General features: G+C 37.9%; 1 long non-coding RNA gene across 1 annotated transcript; it reads left to right on the top strand.

Moving 5' to 3' along the window:
- Nucleotides 1–1,732: 1,732 nt before the first annotated feature.
- LOC104150498 (uncharacterized) lies at nt 1,733–21,853 on the top strand. Its single transcript, XR_695620.2, has 8 exons — nt 1,733–2,191; nt 2,264–2,420; nt 4,981–5,196; nt 6,201–6,340; nt 11,986–12,158; nt 13,102–13,240; nt 14,747–14,945; nt 20,508–21,853. It is a non-coding gene; the product is annotated as an uncharacterized lncRNA (long non-coding RNA).
- The last annotated feature ends 1,132 nt before the right edge of the window (nt 21,854–22,985 follow it).

Raw genomic sequence — 22,985 nt, 5'->3', positions numbered from 1 at the left:
CTACCCCAAAACTTCAGAAACTAGTCAATATTTTAAATGTCATATTTGTTGCAGTTGATTTTTATTTGCGAATGTTTGGTTTAATATCCTCAAATTTTTGATATGCGTTCTTTAGCATTTTTAAGGTTATTGCAATCATTTTACTCCAGTTTGTTTAGACTGCAAGCTTAGGGCAAAGACTGGATTTGGTCTCCGCCTGTGTGGCGGTTAAAGTAACGAGGTAACTGATCATTGCCTGGAACTCTAGGCTTTACTTAAGTATGGATAGCATCTTGTGTTATTTAAAAACAAGTAATTCCCTGAGCAGCAGAAATAGTAAAATCTGCTTTCATACGGGTATATCTCTCAGTTGGATCCTTGCATGTCTAATATAGTGTAATTCCAGATATGCTTTTTTCTGTGAGTGAGGCATAAATAACATCTGTTCCTTGGTGTGGATTCTCTGGCATCTAATAAAGCATGAGTGTATGCTGGAGCCTTATTGTTTATTGTGAGAACTTAAATCATTTTTCTCCTCTACCCACTGCCTGTTTTCATCAAGCTAGTGGTGTTTTCGAGGTCTTCTCACTCTTCAAGTTTGGTTGAAAACGACTCAAAAGTTATTGTGCGGGTGCCTGATGAGAAGTCCCAAGAGGGCAGAAATGTGACTGCATAAAGCCGTTTTTCTTTTGGAGATCGAGCTAAAGATGTATCCAGTCCAACCAATCATTCTATTTTCCTCTTAGAGTGTTAAGATATTGTAGTTGTTTATGGTCAGTTATACTAGGATGCTGTTGTTGCTGAAAGAGCAATTTGTTTAGACTTGGATGATGGTTTCCCCTTTTAAACATTTGTTTGTTTATAGCTTTGCTTTCTGAAATTCCTTAAGTGATCTCTTAACCATATTTAACTGAACCACAGATTTCTCCATGGAGCAGCAACACTTACGTAACTCAGAGCCATGTGAACACTTGCAACAAGAGGGCATGCAGTTTTGTACAATCCCAGTGTAGCATTTACCTGCTGACAGTTTTGGGAGCCTTCTTAAATTAACTCTTTGCAAAGAAGTAACCAACCATTTGATCTTTAAAATGACTACACGCAAAATGTTCTGAAGATAACTTGTGAGTCTTGTTCAAAAAATATGTGACTTGTCATGCTTTTCTGTGAGTTTAGATATTCAATTTCAAAGTAAATGAAGTGGGAAGAAAAAAGAAAGGTAATTTACCCCACATACCATGCAACGTGGTAGCAAGATGCAAGTTGTCTGTATGTCCTAACATAGGAAAAACCACAATATATCGGTATGGATTATTATAATAAACTCTCCAAAATTTGACAGTCTCCATAGGATGCATCGAGCTAATTTTGTAGGTGTTGTTACTTGGCTCCCTTACAGTGACCCCCAGCATACAGGGAAAAGCTGTGATTCTCAACACAGAATAGTAAAGAAGCAGCAGCAGGCAGGTGTTCCTTAAATGCAATGTGGGAACAGATATTGCAGCAAGCAGGGTGCTGTTCACGGTGCAAAGATGTGCATGCGCCAAACGTGCTGGTTACTACCCGGAGGCAAGTGCTGAGCTATGGGGGCTGCCTTTGGTAGTAAAAGCCCACTGCTTGAATAGTGAGAAGTGACAGATAAAAAGGTTTCCAGTAGGAGTGTGAACCTACCGTAGTGTGAGCTAGAGGCCCAAGCATGCCTCCAGTTATTAGACGTGAGTTTAGCCCAGTAGTCTATTATCCATAATATGCCCTTGCAGAGTCTTGAATTTGGTAATACTCAGTGCGCAGATAATACATCTGTCATGTGTCATCTATGGAATTAGGCCTCTGGTGACAATTGTATCAGATAGATATCTATTTTGCCCACTGTAATTGTATATGATCTCATAAACCATCTATTAATATTAACACAGCACAACAGCAGAAATCCTGAAGGTTTTGCTAATATATTGAATGCAGACAGTACTTGTTCCCTGGTGTTAAACCATTTGTCTCTTATCTGCCCTCCTCTTATCTTGGAAGTTGACTTTTTGTGTTTAAACATGTTTCAGCCTGAAATATTTAAACTTGGGTGGCTGCTTCGTTGGTGTTTCTTGACGATAGTGTGAGAATGTCAACAGTTGGAATTTGCCAGTATTCTCAGCACCCAGAGGACAAGTTACTGAATTACCTAGTCCCTCTGTTTGTTTCCCTCCGTGTTCTGTTAGAGGTAAAACTCTTTCTAAAAATACTTCTTAATTAAGAGATGATTGTATCATTTGAATCTGTGAATATTTTAAAGGCTTGACGGGAAGACCTGAGTCAAGAAGTCACAGCAGAAGAGGTGCTTGCAGCTCTGCTGGTGATTCCCCAGAGAGCCCCCTCAGCAAGGGGCTGAAAGGGCTGCCGAGGCCCTGGTGGAAGCTACTCACTTTTCTAGGCTAAAGGCAACGCAACAGGTGAGAGAATCTGTTGGGTTGGTGCCTTTCTTTAATGACTGCGTTTTGGTTTTATCCTTGTCAGCGAGTTATAGGTACTTCTGTGCAGACTTTGCTCTACTGGCTGTTTTGTAAGGAGGGAGATGTTACTCATCTGTTCTTTGTATGGAAAGAGAAGACAAATACGGTGTGGTTGTTAGAAAGCTGAAAGACGTCAGGGAAGGCTTCTAGGAAAGGATCAGACTGAGCTGACACTGGGTTTTTGTGTGTGTGTGTGTTTTTTCTTTTGAGCAGAACTTATATGTACACAAACTATATGACACAGTTTTTGTATTGTCTTCAGTATGGTATAAATTTTTTATGCTGTTCAATTTTTTATGAACTTCCCTCATTTTCAGACAAGTATTTCAGCGCTAGTTTTCAAAGGCCTATTTCTAATTTTAAAGAGAAGGCACTCTGTTATAAACGCCAATTTTGCACCAATCATTTGCAGAGATAACTTCTTCTCTCTTAAATGTCTTATGCAAAGCACAATTGTTATTTAGATTTTTTGTAGCTATATGGGCACTGTTAGATATGCATGGAGTCTGCATAGCTCATTGTGTTAAATCCAATGCTTAGAGAATAAATTGACCGAAATTTGAAATTCTTAAAAATGGGATCTAGATCTTTATAACAAAAATAAACATATTTCAAAATGTTATTACAATTTTGATAACATTAGTAATCCAGAATTTATCATTGCTTACAGCTAGCAATTTTTTTCAGAGTTAACACCATCGGAACTTTTTTGGTCTGCTAAGGCATTTTAACGTCACGCGTGAGTGCTGGAATGAATGAGACTATCGGTTATTTACACAGTCAATCACAGCAGAGACCGCTGGGTTAGTCAGATTTCATAGCAGCTCTGTGATTTATTTTAAGAGTGCTTTCAGTAATTTAACCTGCGACTGGTGCATTTTGTTATGGGATTCAGTACTGGAATAATATTCACTGTAATTTTGATTCCGAGTGATTTGAACAACATTTAAATAGTAAAAGGTATTAACAATTTGGTTAAAATTTTTTATTTAAAATAGAATTCAGAGAGCCTAAGTGTCCCGGACATCCTTTTATTGGTAGTTTACAAATGTTGTAAATATATTTTTAGTGGATTTATGTGCATGACTTTTGGAAATATAATTGTGCCTTCTGACAAATGGATTTTACTGCTCGTTATTTTCAGTTCTACTTATTGTAAAGAAGCAAATTATACATAGGAGTCTAGACTAAGAAATTCATATAACACTGTTTATAAGGATCATTTAATTCAAAAATACGTAATTGTGGTTATAGTCTATCAGAAACGTCTTGAGAAACTTGATCTGTAAGGCTGCTTGTATTTGTCAATTTGCTTTGCTTATCTTATAATTACTGTTGTGTAAGGATCCTATTAAAAGCATTACAACTTTTATGCAGATGGAGGCGATATGAAAGAAAAAGATGTCTCTCTGAAGCTTGTGAACAATGTTTGAACTCCACAGACTTTAAAAAAAAAAAAAATTGGTGAACTATAAGACACGGTTTAAAAACCGAACAGTTTATAATGAAACTCAGACTCAGATTGAAGGGCCTTAGCTGAGGTTACTGAGGCACCATGAAATACAGTAAATTGCATAGTGTGTTGTGATGGAGAAAGGGAGGTATAAACGTCTTGTTTTTTTGAGCTCTAGTAGCTCTTATTGTGAGTGGTCATGTCTAAGTTTTAGCAATCAAGTCATGCTCAGAGAGACAAAGTGCTATAAAATGTCTGTATATATTAACCGTAACAGTATCATGAACTCTTTTATGTAAATGTTGGTAGATTAATATTAATCTTACTGAAAGTAGTGATCTGTGGGCTCTTGAAAAGCTTTTGAAAAGCTCTGCAAATAGTAAATAAGGAAAGTAAACATATTGCAAATAGGCTTATGTTTGCTAATCAGAAGTAGCTTGATTCTACAGAATCTAAAAAGAATGAAAATCAGTAATTAAGTCATTTGGATGGATTGATTCCTTGATCATCTGAATGACTTTCAGTTCCATCAGTTCTGAGAAATTAAGAAGGGAAATAATAGTGTCAAACTGTTTGGATTCAGTAGCTCTACTTAATTTTTTAAAATACTGTTTTCATCCCGTGTCCAGTAATCCGTCTATGTGGTATTTTTATATACACCATGAATGGCTTACTTCACTGACTAGCATGGTGTTGAGTTCCCCCCTGTTCTCTCAACCTTATTTCACACGGAACTATCCAACTTTTGAAGTACCTTGTGTTGGTACAATTCTGTATTTTGTGTGTGTGTGTGTGTTGCCTGAGGTTCCCATGGAAGAAAATGTGTTGGTAGCAACTTGAGCAGGAGAGGTTACTGGAAAATGTAAATTTTTAAAGATCACTCTAAATTGTGACATGACAGTAGTAAATGACAGAATGCTCTCTCTTGGACAAATGCTTTCTGTTTGTCGCTCTTGGGTGCTTAGTTGTTGTCTCAAACTACTGGTAGTTAGTTTATAATTTGCTAAGTAAATATATGATGATAGGTTTTTTTTTTTTTTTTTGCAGAATCTATAGTCACCAACTACGTAACGACAGGAACAATGACTGCTCGTTTAGTCTGCAGAAAAAGTTTTACTTTCTTTGTGTGTTAATCTCATGTTGCCATGGAGCCTTGCTTTGAAAGGTAGTCACAAAGGTGCTTGAATAAGTAGTGTAAACACAGAAGCAGTTCCTTGAAGTATTTCCACAAAATGGAAGGATTAAAAACCTGAAATTCAGGAGGTACTAAAGTTAAAATATTGTTTCATGACACTTACATTTTTAACTTTGGAGAAAACGGTCTTTTTTCCGAAGGCTAGCAATAACTAATTCTGGTTTTTGGACCAATATTAGGAGTTTTTTAAATTAAATGGTCCATTAAAAGCGATGGGTCTGGTACAGACAACTGTATTGACCTGAGGTTCAGTTCAAGAAAATTCTGAGAAATTTAAGTAAGCACTATTTCTGAGTAAGTGCTTCCTGGAATTAATTTTCCCAATTTGTAACTCAAAACATTTTTGTAAATTGTCTCAAATTCATTATTCTTAGATTGCTGTAACATGTGCTTTGCTGTAATTTCTTGCAAGAGTGTTTTTCCTGTGAGAAATTTTGTCCTCCTTCCTTTCCAATCTGATAATTATTTTCAGATGTCAGAATAAACGTGACTGATTAAGCATATCCTCAGTTTTTTTCCCTCTTCAAACTAGAGACATGTTGCTGCTGATGAATCAGGACGTATTCTGAAAGCTAGGCTAACACTATTTATGAAACATGGCCAGATCAGGTATCTTGGATGGCAAGGCAGTACTGAGATACCAGCTAGATTTATTCTGTACTTTATTCACAATAAAAACACGATAAATGAAAATAGTGGTACATGTGAATAATGAAGACCACCTGTGACTTTGGTCTTTTGTTTTGTATTTGCATTTGCAAGCATTATTAGGTTATAAATATACTGCAGAAAGGACTGTGTTATTTCCTTGTATATTCCCTGCCAAATATGGTTGGCTACTTGCATATCATTATTAAATGCTAATTAAAAAAACTCCACACAACCTATTACAGGACACAGTGATCTATTTCGGAAGAGAAACAGTAGGGAAAACAAGAATTCCATTAAGACTGTGAAAAAAGCATTCTTGACAGCTTTCGTCTTTCTTTTGTTTCTCCGCTCTGTGGCTGCAAAGTAACTCCTTTTCTGACATAAGGAAGAATACTGAGAGGGATTTAAATGTTTCTTTTAGTATCACGAGCCATTCTATGTGTTTTGATTTGGAAATAGTTGGTGATACTGAGGGCAGAACTGGAAAACAGCACATGCTCCCTAAGATGCTCTCAGTCTATTGATACACTCAGTGATTCCACGCTAGTTCCCAAAGAAGAGGTAAGATGTTTTAAAAGTTTTTCTGTCCGTTTTATGAAATCAGACAGACCTGGTATAATGCTGTACAGTAAAGGTATTCATTAATATGCAGATATTAATACAGAGAGTCCAAAAAAGCATTGTTTGAAAGGCATGTTCTTACTCAATTCCTTTGTCATTTCAGATTTTAGTGCAATTTTACTCTAGAACAGTAAGCTGTGCCCCTGAGCCAATTTTTTTGTTCAGACACAAGTGACAATTCTGTGATGTTAAATATGAAATTTAACATCAATAATATATTATGCAGTTCAGTAACAGTTTACAGTATTGTAGTTGATACTGTAAAATACAAAAGGTACTGTTCATGGCTGTGTTTTTAGATATGGTGAGGAGGGAAGGAACAGTCCTCATGGAGGAGGAAGGGGGATGGGTCAAAATTTTGGAGTTCTGAAGTCATTGATACATACAGTTGATGGAAATCACAAATTTGATTTTATCCATTTCTCATAATGTAAAGAATGAAAAAAAAAATTAATCAGCTCTGTCACACTTACAGAAATAGCTTTCTTTTAGCACACTGAAATATACAAAATTGTATTTTAACCGAGAATGTAAGATTTCCAGAGCGTCTTTATGAATGAGATGCTTTCTTCCAAAACAGTACATTTACAGCAGTTCTTGATAGTCCTTTTTACTAAAATTTAGGTGGATGTTTTCCTTTCCCTTGGTGGCAAGACGTCTTTGAAAGCCTTGTCTTGTAACTTTTTGCTTCTCCAGTACTTATTTAATTTGTCTGTTTTACTGGTTCTCTAGTAGGACATCTCTTGGCTTGGCCTAACATTCCTTTGGGTTTCTTCACCAGATGTTTAGAAGGTTTATTGGACCTCTGTTGTAGGCAGGAATCTTTCAATCTGGTTTGCTCAACAGCTGGATCTGGGCTCTTCAGGGCTGGAGACTGAAATCATTCCAAAAGATAAATATTTTTCACAATTAAAGACAAAATAGTTTCTTTTAAGAGCTTCTTAGGAATAAACTCAAGTTTTCAAACTGCAAATCATTCAGGTCTTTCTCTAAAGCGGTTTCCAATGCAGACAAAATGATAGTTAGTTTTAATTTCCACAACAAAATAACTTTAAGATGGTGAGAACTCTTCTGCATATTAACAGAAGAAAGTTAAATCACATTATGTATCTGCAAATATCTTACCCATATCCTGATGTCATTTCAGTAATCAGGTTGCTATCTGTAAATAGTTTATGTGCTATTGGAGAGTGGATCTGACTTAGGTTAAAAAGAAAAAAATAAATTGAATAACGTAGGACTTTAAAGGCTTCCCAGGCGCTGTAACACTCCGTTTTTTAACACAAAGTTTCCTTCTCAAACCTCAGATTTCTAAACAGAAATTAATTTGGAAAAGCCATATAAAATGTTTGTCTTTCATGTGCTTAATTATGAAGATTTTATAACAGCATTCCCATTTGCTGCTTCACCTCTGGAAGAGCTTGCTGCAAGAACTGGGAGGTCGCTGTGGTCGTCCTGTAAAATGGGAGCTCGCTGACTACCTGGACAAAGCAGATGAGCAGGAAATAAATGGCACGAGCCAGACATATCCCACGTTTTAAAGAGAAATACTGATCAGATTATCTACATGCAGACTTCCTAGGAATTAAAAGCAGCCAAAAATAAACCCGAAGGAAATCCTCCGTCTGCTTTTAGTGAAGGATTTCACTATTACAATATTCTGCCAGGAAAGCCAGGAGAGGCAGGCAGTAACGCTAGCAAGTTGGTGGGGAGGCAAGATGAGCTGAAAGCTGATAAAGGGCTGATGATGATTTTGTGCGTTTACCCTCTCAACCCAGAAGCTTCAGTCTCCCAAGGAACACAGCTGAGCAAAACAATGATGTAACTGCATATATGTTGGTACAGTTTGGGTATTTTTATAAAAGAGGGAAGGTGAGGAAGTGTACTGTGCGTTACCCTGTTCAGCTTCAGAAGAAAATTGTCATGGCTTTCTGATTAGGCAGATGTGATTGAAAGGCAGCTAAGAGCTGTTGCAAAAGATAATTTCATGTCATCAAAAGAAATTATCTCAGTGGTGTTATAATATACTCAGATTTTTTTTTTTTTTAATTTCATGAAGTCATGAACATTTTTGAACTGTAAAACAAAATGTTAGGTATTTATGGTGGAAGCAATTAGCTATGGTGACTGCCTTATAGCAAAACTCCTCTTTTTTCCCCCAAAGTTTCCGTATTACTAAACTGGATACACAAAAACACAATCAAATTTAGACAGTAGAGAAAGGCAGAAAAGGGGGAAAATGTTTTGCTTTTCAGTTAAATGGAAAACGGATGGTTTAGTTGCTACTTTTCTCAAATGGGAATTTATTCAAACAGATGGAGACCTATCACTTAATGATGATAGGTTTGATAGCCAGAATGGATCAAAGAAGGATATCTAATTGTAAGGTGAAGTTTTTTTACTTTTTATTTTTTCTTTTTATTTTTGCAGGGGCAGCAAACGTCAAACAACCTGGCAAGCTCAAAGCCTCTAGGATACTTGCTGTATCTTAGGGAATGCCAGAGTCTAGGGATAAGGTGATTTTTCCAACTAATTAGGTTGTACTTTAGATCAGGAAATAAAAATAAGAAGAGGAGGAAATAATGTGCATAGTGGTGATTGCTTGCAGTGCTAAGATAAACCAAATGAATAATTGCTTTCATCCATCCAAATTCAATCACCGTTCTCTCTGTTCATAGAGAGTTTCTGGCTTTCCAAAGAAGAAACGAGTTTCTTCCAAACACTTCCTCTGCTTAAGCAGTTTCATCCATTTTGGAGACAACCAAGCAGGAGTGAAAAAGTATCAGTGGCAGTCTGGTCATCAGAGCGGAGTTCAATAGGAACGGCAGATCTGTTTTTAAGTACAGGTGGAGCTAAGTAACCCTTTATTTAGAAGCTCACAACCTGAGTCCAGGTGTTGGGTGAGCTGGGTGCTTAATGGCTATTCTCATGGAATAGGTTCTGCTGACTGCCCAGGGCTTGGCAGGCAGCCGTTCCACCGGGCCCGGGGCTGCGGTTGCTGTTTTTAGAGAATGTGAGCCAAGGAATGGCTACAATATCAAATAGCGAGTGTTTTCTTGGGAAGTCTTGTATGAACAACTATAAGCCAGGCTCTCCCCCTCTATTTATAATAGCAAATGGGTTAGAAAAGAACTGCCTGGTTCTCCTTTAATTGTTTGTTAAATGCTAATGACAAATAAGCCTACACATTTTTTTTTTTTTTCCTTGGGTCCCTATCCACTTGGTACTTCACTGGTAATAGTGGACTGTTAGAGTGCAACTTGAACCTCTCTCTAAAACTCTCTTAATTCAGAGCATAATTCAGTTGTGAATTTCTTTCTTTAGATTCCAGAAAGTGCTAATGCTATAGAGGTAGATGAAAGCTTTACACTAATTATATCCGAGTCTTGATCCATCAAACTTGTGAAAAGAACTAATTAAAGGCATTATTAATTCCAGGTTTTTAGCTTTTCAGTTGTGATAAAAATTAATGAAGGTTTTATAAATGTTCAGCCAGCCATATGCATTGTGAAGCAGAAGTGCTTGTTGTGTTGACTTTGGTTCTTGTCAGTTTAGTTCCTAGGAATGTCAAGCCTTGCTGAAGCTAGTGTGGTTTCTGCTATTGACTTTGAGACCAAGATATCATTCATTGAATTTTTAGGTATTTCTTTGTTACCTGATACATTTTCATGTTACTGGTCATGCGTAAACTAGAAAAATACTATGCAGCCGATTAGCTGTTAACGGTCTCTAAGAGATGAAAAGCTCCATCTTTTCTGCTATTAATTACTAAGCTCAGGAAAAATATTTTGAGCTGAATTCATCTTTGCCTGCCTTCGATGAATGGAGGTGTTACGCTATCCTGTTTTCCCCATTCCCCATTTTGTATTATTTGATTCCTTGCGTCTGATCAAGCTCATCAGGGAAACAATGAAAGGAAGAGGTTTTTTATTCTGCTCCCTGTGATGAGGTTTCTCTCCTTTTTGTGGAGCACTAGTGGTTTTTCTTAAAATTAAAGCTCTCAAGTAATGGCACTACAACCAACAATAATGTAAAAAAAAAAAAAAAATTTGGGGGGGGGGGTTAAAACCAAATCCCTCTTAATTTCTGCAGCCAGTCTTTTATCCTTGGGATATAACAGCCACTGGTTAAATACAGAACCTGACAGAATACTGAGCGTATTCTTTGTGCCTAACAAATAACTTTACAACAATAATTAATATTCTCATACTGGCTTTTCCTCCTAGAAACTAGGATTCCTTATGTAGCTTTTGGCTCTCATTTGTCCTTCTAAAATTCAAAATGGAGATTGGATTCTTTCCATTTCTTGTTTTCTCTGACTTTAGGGGGAATTTTCCAGCTGTGTAGAGAAGGCAGCTTCTGAGAATAGAAACAGGAACCTCTGTACAGAAACCCTGATACTGAGAAACAAAGCACCGTTTGTGATTTATGGGTTTAATGCTTTTAACACTTAAAACAGTGGAAAATATTCTTCATGTCTTATGTAAGCTCTGTGTTGTGGTCTGGGGGTTTTATTTTCATTGTACTTTCTAAGTGTGTTTAAAAAACGATGGGCTTGGAAGACCAAGTTCTACAGTCACCAGAAAATCTCTTACAGAATATTACTGACTGTTCACGGAGTCTTTGCTAGATATTAATTCATAAGAGCGCTTTTAATCATTTCATTGAATAGCCACTAAAACTGAGGGAAAGTCTTCTGTGAATTGAGGCTTAAAAAAAAAATCTTTGTACCGCACTACTTTGCTTACAGGTACATCCTGTTTAAGTTTAAACTCCGACTGTGTTGCCTGGCTATGTAGCTGGGCAGCTGGCTTGCAGGCTAAGAACGTTTCAAAAAAATGTTTAGGTCCCGGCAAAACAGACCCTCAAAACAATATTCTAGTTCCTCTGGAAATTCTGAATTCCTCACTTTGCATTCTGAATATGTAGTTGAAGAACCAGCAATGTAAATATAGCTGGGTGGGTAGTCTAGTTCCACTATTGCTGTAGTGTACCACAGAAGTATAGAGAGTCAAATCTATTCAGACTGTTCAGCTTGGAAAAGAGGAGTCTGAGTAGGAATGTGATTGAAGTTTACAGGACCTTGTATTTGTATGTGGTGCCAAGGTGAGTAGGGAACGGTCTTCCACTTTTTTTCCACAACAGAAGTACTGTTTGAATTAAGTTGTCAGGCATTAGCTTTAAAACAAATGGAAAGATGCTTCTTCAGAGACTGGGTATTTAAACTGCGGAATTCATTGCCAAAAGATATTATGGAGGCCAAAAATATCTGTGATTCAGAAAGGAATCATAAAACACTGAATGGAGGATAGATTTATCTTATTTGGGTAGATGCATCCAAAAGGGTTTGGATGCAACTTTTAAATGAAAGAAGTCCCCAGACCAGTTTTTAGAATTTGGGAGGGTTTACAGCATTAAGAATTATTCTCTACGTGCTGTGAATTTTATCCTTTTCCTGTAAGAGAAGGAGGAAAGATTTCTCTCTGTTGTCCCATGTCCTCAGGTCCCATGAGAAAATACGAGGACAAAATAAACTTTTTGAACGTGACTTCAGTATGGAATGCATAAAGGTATTTATATTGTAGATAATGATGATTCTGACGGCTTCTAGATAAACGCTCTGCAGACTGAACTCATTTTCCATAGAAGCATTTACTGCTTCCAGTTAAATACAGATGACCAGTCTTCAGGGAGATAAAACAAGCTTGCCACAGTTTTCAGGAGAATGAGACGGCAGTTCTGTGCTCACTGCTGCGAGGTTAGTGTGAATTTCTTTGTGACGTTTCCAGCAGGACAAACAAAAAAGCCAGCTGGAAAATACTGATAAGCAATACATAAAAGATTTTAAAATGCCACACTTTGCAATCCATTCCAACCCTAATTAGCAGCAATCTTTCATCCTCGTGTTTGAAATAATCCCTTCATGCATATACTAGATTTTGCATGCACATTCATACTCTTAAAAATTGCTTACACAATGCAGAAAGCACATAACAGTGAATGGCATTCATAAGAAAAACAAAAAGATTTTTCTCCCTCTTTCAGAAATCTTATTGTTAGATTAAAGTCTCCTTCACACGCAATAAGAGCTCCAATATTTTCCTATAGTAGTTCCAAGAAATATATAAAAGAAACACAGTCGGTGCTGAGAGCTATACTTTTAGTCAGCACCATGATAAAGGCAGTAGGAAAGTAATTAAGAATGTGGCTTTCATTTTCTTTTCATTTTTGATCCAAGTAAGTCTGAAAGGTCACTATATATATATGCCACAAACATGGTCTTAGAAATATTAATGTTTAATGTAGCTGATACACATGGAAACAGGAGCATAAACCAGTTTGTGCTTAAAATACTGTAACTATTCATCACTCATTGAAGACTTATTTTAGAACATGAATCTTTGGGTTTAACCGTAACTCAGAATTGAAAGATCTAAAGTCCAATTTGAAAGTCTTCTGTGGTTTTCAATCAGTATAAGTTTTGCTTATGAATCAAAGTATGTTTAAGCTGACTAGATCCAATGGTGCCTTCATCCCAGAAAGCCCTCTATGATTGTATGCACATATAGATACCTAAGCATATTAAACGTGGGTTTCTTAAAGTGCTGACCAAAATACTCTTGCCTTCTATGTGAAGCTGTCTGTCATGAGCTTACTCTCTAGAGTACCTTTGTTAACTTCCCCTTTTCTGTTCCTTGAAGGTGGTATCTCATATAAATCTTAAAGCAGAAGCTTCAGAGCCATCTCTGAAGCGCTTTCCAACTGCTTTTAAAAACAATGCTGTGCAGATCCAAGATGCAGTTGATGCTTTGACTCCCTCAAAGAGTCAGTGACATGAAGGTAAGAAATTTCCTTGCTCAACTTAAGACAGTAAGAAATGAAAAATGGTTGTTTTATTGTCTCTTAGTGTATAAAAACCAGGCATCTCTGTTAAAAAGATTTTTTTCTTTTTTCTTTTTTCCCTTAACTGAATGTACTCACTGAGTTATTTGCTGATAACAGTTACAATTAGCAAACCCTTAAGTAACTAGCATAATATCTTTGAAGTTTTCATAAATTTACACGGCTTCAGACATGCAAAATAATTTAGCTTAGTGTGTATTGCTTTTTAATGCCGCCATCTTACGACTGCCAAAGTTAAATTTGAGGTTTGAATGGTGGCTTCTTTTCTTTATGTGATATATTGCAGTAAATTTAAATGACCATGAAATCAAGAAACTACAAACACTGACTAAAGGCCAAGGTATTAAGGCTCATCCACCTCCAAGGGTGGATTCTGCATTTCTTCCAAATCAAAATGCTAGAATGATATTCTAATAAAGATATGATGTCTCTGGGAAGCTATCTGTTTGTTGCAAAAGCTGATACAGGAAATCCTTAGACTTGCACTGTGCGAAATGTCAGACTTCAGTGGTCAGTTCTGGCCTTAAACCTAAGAAAAAAATGGAAATTTTAATTACATTTAAGCTTTGTCTGTGTAGTTCTGCCATTATACCTTTAGGTTCATTTAGTCAGTAGATCTTTATCACTGGTGGAAACTTACAGTTTGGTGCCAAATCTGGCATCTGTGCAAGCAGCTTAGAGAGCACGACACAGCGTGAGAATGAGAGAGAGGACGAGTAAGGAGTAAGAGAAAATTGGTTAGCATGAAGCAGTGCATCTGGCTAAGCAAAGTTCTTCTGTGCTCAACAGCAGGACAGGATAGAGGAAGGATGTGGGGGGCAGGAGGAGATGGTGAGATACTTTTGCAGATGTTGAGCAGAAGTTCCTTTCAAACATGAGATAAAACATGAAATGGCTTTTATGGCGTAGGCTATACGTGCTGTGTCAGACAGGTGTTTTGTAAACACTTAATTTGTTTCAAAAATACCCTTCATAACCAAGGCAAAGGAGCAACACTTTCTCATTGCTGCAACAGCCTGCTTTTGGGTCTATAAAAGCACTGGACTGGAAGACAAGAGGTATGAGGTACCGTCTCAGCAGTGCTTTTGCCGTAGTAGGTTACTGAAAAATCTACTTGTTTTATGCTTTGGCTGATAACTGTTTTGTAAAGCAGAGTAAAAATCATCTACTTAAGCTTTTAAGTGCAAAATTGTTTCATCGCTGCTACTGCATAGATAACTGAATGAATTATGCATTTTAAACCATATTCTCAATAAATGCTCGCAGATTGTATTACTGTTATTTTTGGTTAAATAGTAGCATGTGTATTGGCTGATTTGTTATTATGTTTCACAATTCTCCCAGAAGTCTTCAATTTTCTGAGCTAGGACCTATTAAATACATTTTGCAAAATCCTTCAAGCATGAATAATTATATGCATTTTTTTAATCTCTTCATCTCTAGGTTTGTGATCTGACTGCTGGGAAAGAAGAAAAAAAAAAAAAAAGGCAAAAAACCCTCAGGTTGACTCAACATATACGGCTGTTTTTTTTTTTTTTTTAAATTCACTTTTTTTACAATAGAGAAGAGCACTACAAAACATAGGCAAAAAATACTTGCTTTGGAGCACGTTCGGGGTGTGAGGTTACATCTTTTGCTTAAGGTAAGTCCCCTTAGATGCTGTATAGGTAAGCCAGTCTAGAGAGCCACTTCTGACTTTACCAGAAGTTTAATCTCTCCCCAATCAATACGGTTAAATGGTTTTTCCATACAAAATTAGACTTAAGGGCATAAAATACCCTGATAGTATAGTCTAGTAGATAGACTACCACTGGTAGTTACTGGTTTTCTTGATAAACGTGAGTATGTTGATATGTCTGTAGTTTAATCTGAGGACGGACAAGTGTTGCCCTGATGCAGAGTTGAGACATGTTCAGGACATGCAGTGGACTTGCAGCCTGGAAGTATTTTGAGGTCTAATAACTAGGACCTGGCCTTAGCATCTTGACAGGAAGATCATTGGTCATCTTAGCATCTTAAACCAGGATGCGTAAGCATTTGCTGATAATAGCCACTAAGAAAACGGTAACGATGTCTGAAGATGACATCAACTAGATATGAATGCCCACCACACCATAAGCGATTATAACTTGTAAGGAAGTCTGTTCCATGAAAAGGTAAATACTTTACTCCTGTTCTACCATGACAACATAGCTGGGTATAAGGAGGACCAAAGACTGCATATGAACAAAAATTTCATGAATACATACATTAAAAATAACAAGTTAAAAGGATAGAGAAGGAATATGAATTACACCATCCTGCAACTGTCTTCGTTGCTTCACTTTTTCTTTATGAAATCTTGTTTAAAGAAAAGTTTAGTGCAGTATTTAGTCTCAGCAGACTTTAACTGGTAGAATTAATAAATTGATCAAACCCCTTAATAAAACGTTTATTAAATGTTAAATGTTTTCCACACTTTTGTTATCCAACATTGTTGTTGCTAAGAGTTAGCAGCTACCTCATTCCTTTTTTGTAAGAGTTCTCAGGTGACTCAGGTTTCATGAAGTAAATAAAACACTGTGTGGTGTAAGTCTGCATCTCACTTGCCAATGTATCAGATGTCTGTGTCTAAATCTGAACAACTTAAAAAATGGCTAGATGTAGAATTTCACTATTATTGGATTAAATCTGGAAATTCTTAGCCATTTTCTAGGCCAATGGAAACTTAGCTGATCACAAAACAGTATTAAGAACCACAGAGGAGGGTGTTTTTATTCTTTAGCTTATTACCTCACACTTTTTTTGTAACGGGTGGTAAAGTTAAACTTCTGCTTTGGGCCATGTGGCCATGTTTCATAAATGGCTACAACAGTACTGTACTGTATATGGAAGGTATAAAGACTATAGTTTTGAAGCCCATTGTTATAAAAATGAGAATCTGTTTTTTGCTTTTCCAAACAAGTGGAGGAGTTGCTATGGAGGCTTGTGCGTGTTTGGCAGGCACAAACATAATCTGGTGTGGCAAATCTTTGACTTCAGAATCTGATTTGACATTATATACTTCACGTCTGATGGTAGTGTGAAAATGGTGGTGACATTAAAACATTCAGTACACAAACATTTTGTCCATATGTTAAGATGAGTTACTTATTCCACGCTATTACAAGCAAAGTTGCGGTTGAAGCTGCCTGAAAGTGGTGTATTTAAGAAGAGCGTTGCTTTGGTTTGAGTCAAGGCCAGGAGTGTGTGTCTAGTACTAAAAAAGGGTAGGTCCAAATTTTCTCTGAAGGTCTTCACTTGCCCCTGTAAATATCACCTATTAATAGGTAGTAAAAAACACAACACAGTGAGGTAAAATGAACACCAGTATGGAGAATCTAGATAAAATACGTTGTTCAAATGTCATGGTAATGTGCTGTGAAAAAAAACCCCCTCAAATCATAAAATCACGGGTGTGTGAGAATGTTCCAATAAATCATTGTCTTGCACTGTTGGATTAGACACACAAGGTCAGGTCTGTCTATTGTAATATGCTGTGGTATTGAAATTTATGAATGTGCTTAAAACTTGAAAATAGCAAGCTGTAGCTTCAGATGCATCTTTGTTAGAAATGACAACAAACAAGGGACTAGAGATGCAGGAAATATTCCAGAACTATTAATCTCTATTCCTGTTCTGGTCTAATAGCTCCTCTCTGTCTTTTCTTATACTGGAACCCAACTTTGAAAAATTCTGTTATGCCCATAGTACGCCCTTCATTACGCCTGTAGGTATGTACATTGTTTCGACTGAACATTCATCTTGGTTTTCAGTCATCCTTTTAAAGGGAGAATACATATATTGTCCTTGATTTCCTAAATTTGTATGAAGGTTTGAAAGCCTGATATAAAATAGTCTTTTGGGCTGGATTCTTGAGTGTTTTAAGTACAGGCTCAGGTGTGGCTGGAGGAAGGAGGTAAGGCAGAGGGTGGGTTTCATATCCATCCTGAAACTGAGCGTGAGCCAAAAATAACTCCTTGGCTGAGAAAGTTGTGTAGTGTATACTCAAGCTGCTAAGTGTCGGTATCTTTTATAGTAGTAAGGAATAAGGGAACCTATTAGGCTTGTCACCTCTACTTTCTGACAGTGTCAGTGTTGCTTTGTTCATGCGTGTATAGTACTTGATTTTATTTGGCTTTCCATAATAGCTGTGTGATTGGTACGGTTGCTGTGCAATGTACTGTAACTGATTGGAAATTAGAGCATTTAAACCATGTCTTCTTTCCATCCCAGCAGCAGTTGTTCTCTTTGGCTTTGTTTTCCATCTCTGATTTTTTTTTTTAACTGTTTCTTTACAGCATTGTATGTAGTTTCTGTTAGCAGAAATATATGAAAGTATGCCCTCAATACATTAAAATACAAAGGTAAAAGCTATATTTATCAGGAAGGCTTTGTGATCTGAATCTGTGAACTCATAGAAATTTACAGTGTCCGTCATGCAAGCCAAATGGATTACTGTTGGTTGCCAGATTCAAAGCCCATGTTTATACTCACAAAAGATTGGCTCACACACACTCTGTTTCTTGCTACAGGAAGGGTATGTGTATAGATACGTCTTATACCACCGGAAGATCAGGCTGGGTTCCTGAGTGAGTCTTCAGCAAATTCAGTTGGTTTTCTCTTGTCAGAGCAGAGGAGGTTGAGGATCGCAATGCTGGTTATCTTCCCACGTACTGGAAATTGCAATCTCTTCTTCCTTGACCTTGAGTAAACGGCAAGTGACATCACTGTAATTGGTGGTAACTGCTGAACAGATGCTACTGTGTTCGAGTTGTACCAAACGAGCTTCTCATTACTGAGCTGAGATGAGCATCAATAGCCAGTGGCTTCTTCCTGCTCCCTCCCTTCTTTTTTTTTTTTTTTTTTTTAAAAAGATAAATGGTGTGTATAGCAGGACTGACAGAAGCCACCTGCAGGGTTCAGGGCCATTTGCATTGTCTGCCCAGGCAGTAGTGGTTCTGCAGTAATGAAGAGCAGGCAGTAGGAAGGTTGGCAGAAAGAGCGGATCTGGTTAATTGTAGAGACAGTTAACATGTCATGAACACTCCCTAGTAGGATTTTGCAAACATTAACCTTCAACCATTTTCATTAGAAAAGGGGTATTGTTATTCCTATTTTGCACACGCTTAGTCATAAAAAAGCTTATTGGTTTGCCCATGCTCAACCTCAAAGTGTCCCCTGTGCCTAGTTTGCTGTTAGTGAATAGAGCAGATCTGGCCAAAGCACGGTATATAGACGTTCCAAGGTGTCTCACAGGCCTATTTGGGGAAGCATACATGACAGGGAACGAGGGCATGAGAAGCCATGTGAGGCACAGGAGAAGTGAGCGAGGGACTTCTTCCTTCCAGTATTGCTGTGCAGCATTGCCAGCTTTGTTTTCTGCACATGCCAGGCACAACTTGTAGATGGCTCGGAGAATACGCCTAGCAGCTGCATCTGAGATCACTGAGCACAAGTTTTCAAGAGTGCTGCAAAAGCATGAAGCATGGACTTGAGTTGCACTAGCAGGTTCTGCCTCTAAGTCTCTGTGGTACTGCAAGTGCCTTTCTGACACAGGTGCTGGTCACCCAGGTCAGAACCTGGAAGTTCTGGGGGTTATTACAGGTTCTGGTTGTTAAGATTTGCTGATGTGTGGGGGTCATGGGGACTGGCCAGGCTTCAGAGACAGAGTTAGGGGACTGGCAGGTGGGAAGGGGAAAAGGTATAAACATGGTGTTGGCCAGAGATGGAGGTAATAGGAAAGAAGGGGTGGAGATGGCTCTGAAATGTTGATAGTATGTTTTGAAAGTGTTGAGCACCAGCTGAAAGTAAGTCCTTCCCGTGCTTCCCATGCTGATTTCAGTGATCTCTTGTCTCCAGTCCTGCCTGCTATTCTATGACCCAAGGATCATCATTTCCTAACAGTTACATGGGCACTATGTAAAACCGCGAATAAATGCTGTGATCGTACTGAGGCTGCGACCACTGATGACAGAATTGTGCCATCTGGAGAAAATTCCTGTACATTGCATAGCTTTGAGAGACTGGATGGAGCAGGTCAAAGTCAAGGGCGTTACAAAAGCATTTATCTCCCTCCTTCTCCACCCGTGGAAGAGAATAAATCCGTTCTGGGATAAAGGAAGTAAAGAATCCACCTTGTATCAAAGTCTATGCAGGGGGAGGAAAAAATAAATAATTTGTTTTGAAAATCAAAAGGGAAAAGAGCGCGCACTCAAACATCACGTTAAAAAATGAAGGCACAGAACTACCATTGTATACTATTAGAAGCCTTGAACTCTTCAGAAGAGGCTGTTCCTGTAGTCTTGCAAATGCAAGGTACAAGAAGGAACGTTGTGTGCATTTCTACTACATAAAGCTGTATGCCCTTATATCCCACTTGCACAGCTATCAAATGGTAAATCTGTAAGTGGGAAAAGTGGTGTTTCTGATGGACATACTGACTTAGGCTTATACAGAACAAAGATTAAAAGAATAGAATTATGTAATTTGGGATGGGCCTCTGAAAGACACCTGGCCAACTCCGCCATTCAAAGCAGGGCCAGCTTAGATCAGGGTGCTCAGTGACTCGGCAAGTAGTTTTGAATGTCTCCAGGGATGGAAATTTCACACGTGTGGTTGCCCAGAGAGTTTAACTTTGCATTTTACCAGTATTCGTTTTTGGAGTAGAAAATATTGATTGCCAAGTACCTGCGTAGCCAGTGATGACTGCTGTGGTGACTGCTCTGACCTACTGCTTTTTACGTTCTGTGACGAGGGCTAATGGACTAAAAGCACACCATCGTATTAGCAGAAACTTAGACATCCACCAGGCAGGAATCAGTTAATGCTTTCGGTATTTGTGATGTAATTTCTACAGTTTGGGGGCAGTTTTCCAGCCCTCTTAAAAATTAGTGACCGCTGTATAGGGACAGTTGATTTTCAGTAGGAAAAGAATCCTCTTCTAGCACACCAAATTGTCAAAGTTATTCTAGATAAATGAGGGACCACATGCTGCAAAGAGCCAGGTGATCCACAGGAGCTTAGATTAAAGCTTTCCTGACACATTCCAAGCACTGTCAAAAGCTTCTGTTGATTTACGTTTTCATACTTTAATGCGACAATGGCGCTTATAAATCTTCTTTACGTTTCCTGTTGCTGTTGGAATGTGTGTTGCAATTTAGCTTGCTGCCTATTTTCTGTTAAGGTGGTGAGGCCCTGTCAAGGCTTGGGAGAGAATTCTCTCTTTCTCTGGAGCAGTCCCTCAGTTACTGTGGAAAACAAGGTGATAAAGCAACCAGCGAAATGGAAACCTTACAAGCTGAAATGAATCAAGCCTTGGAAAACCTTTGGAGCTTAAGAAAGGAAAGGAGCGAGAAGAAAGCAGAATCCGTTCCCCATTTTGTACAGCCTGAAGGAGGAAGTGTAGAAGGAGCACCAATAAAAGGCATGGATAAAATTTCAAAAGATAAGCCAAAGGCAGGGCCGCTATTCATACTGCTCTGCTCAGACAGATCCCTTCATCCAAATCTATTTCTATGGGCAGCTGAAACCTCTCTCTTCAACTTCCAAGCTGCAGAGGAAGCACTCTGAGGAGCTGGGCAGTCAGCACAAGGATGAGAGCCCCCACAGGTGTAAAAGCGTTAAGACCATTACAAGGCCACCATTACAAGATCAGTCAGTGTTTAACACTATTCCCCTCATATATGTTCTAGACTACTTTACAGCATTTTACAAGAAGCATTAGGGCCCAATCCCTCCAGGTGCTGAGAAAATCTTGAGTACCCTCCCAGAGGGGTTCACGGTCCTCAGCACCTTCACGATAGCATTGAGATCTTGGACTGAGTGTGATTCCAAGTTCACTTGTGTCCAGACTCCAACTGAAGTCCTTGGTCTTTGGATCACTTTGGATCGTATTCTCTGTGCTTATGCCAACTTGGCATAAAATCAGAGATAGTGACAACAAGCTAGTGTACAATCAAAATGAGATTTTGAGAAAATTATTACTTTTGGAAGACCATGGAACATTGTCACACAGGGATAGCAGTGTTTCTTCGTAGATGCATTTTCTTTCTTTTAATGAAGGTTATTCCAGAAAGTCTTTAGCAAACCGCAACACTGAGTTTGTTTCTTAACACAATGTGTATATGGCTCTCCTGTGGATCATTATGTAACTGATGTTTATAAATTTTTCTTTGACTTGACACCTCTGCTGAAGGAAAATCTCTTTAGACCTCCATGCTCATTTGAATGATGAAATACTTGAATGCTCAGAATCACTAGTACACAGAATAAAGAAAGAGTTGCATTTAAAATTTTTACTGAAAACAAATAGTTTAAAATGTCCTGAGCTATTCGGAGTGACACAATAAATAAATCAGAATTGAGTGAGCAGTGTTTTTTCAATATATTTAAAACCTGACTTATCTTTATTTGCCCATCACTTTTTGGTTAAAATTGTAAAGGTTACAACATTGTATTTTCTATATTTTCCTGTCTTTCTATAAAATAATATGTTTTCAAATAAAAGATTGAATATGTCATTATCACTTGGAAAGACTGTTCTTTTCTTGTCTGATCACACAGTAAACTAGAAGGTGCCTTTGGAATACATGTCTCTTCTAGATGCCTGGAGGCTGAACTGCCTGAACGCAGACATACAGTGGAAGAAATACATTTGCTTTTGCTGTGTTCTGCCAAAAGCAAATGTCATTTAGTGATTACACTAACCACTTGGAGATGAGCTGTGAAGTTCAAATGTGATTAATTGGATGATATGCAAGTGCCCTTCTTTTGACTGTCCTTTAGGTGTCATTCCAGAATAGCAAGAATGAAGACAGAACATGAGCTTATGAGATATGTTTCCTATTCTGTTGTTTAGTTCTCTTATAGACTGGCAAATATCTACACTGTCCGTGTAGAATGTTGAGAGTCAGCGAGTAACCCCCTTACTGGTTTGTGAAGGTGAAATTGAAACCTTTTGTGTTTTGTCTTTTCCTCTTCTTAAATTAGTCGGTACAAGGGATGAACTTAGAAGAACTACTAGGGTGACTGATATAGTCATTGCTTCTGCATTCGGATTTCACTAAGTAAAGAGTCTGTACAGGAAATGCATGTGGATGGAATGCTTGTGGAAGGGATGGGAAAACTCATTAGACCCTTCAAATTCAGCTAGGCCTGCTAATTGTCAAATTTGGCGAAAATGGGCTTGAACCTGTGACTTCTGCCCCCTTTCAAGATTTAGAACAGTATTTTTGTCGGATGAAATACCTCTTACCATCTGCACAGACTTGTATGAAGCCTGGTGCCACAGGCTGTATCTTTGCCATGTTTGCTGTCTTACAGTCGAGGTCAAAGGTGGATGCTTTTCTGAAAGTGCTTATTTATACAGATTACTTGCCACAGAACGATCCTGGTCACTTCAGTGAGGGCCCTACAAATTTATGAAATTGAACTCATTTTGTTGCTTAATAAAAATATCGGATCCTGACGTAAGGACAAAATAGGGAATCACGTGTGTTAGATAGTTATTGAAGGCTTTGCAGGATCAGAATGACTTCATTGTCCTTTATTTACATTGGGAATTTTGTTCTCTTCATTTAAAACGTCTAGGTACTACCTTTTTAAAATAAAGCAAATGCTGACAATTAGAGGAAAAAAAAGCTGATTCTGGATAGGAAGAAGG

The sequence above is a fragment of the Struthio camelus genome, chromosome Z, assembly GCF_040807025.1.
Source record: "Struthio camelus isolate bStrCam1 chromosome Z, bStrCam1.hap1, whole genome shotgun sequence".
In the NCBI taxonomy this organism is placed as follows: Eukaryota; Metazoa; Chordata; class Aves; order Struthioniformes; family Struthionidae; genus Struthio; species Struthio camelus.
This window is presented reverse-complemented; position numbering and strand designations above follow the sequence as displayed.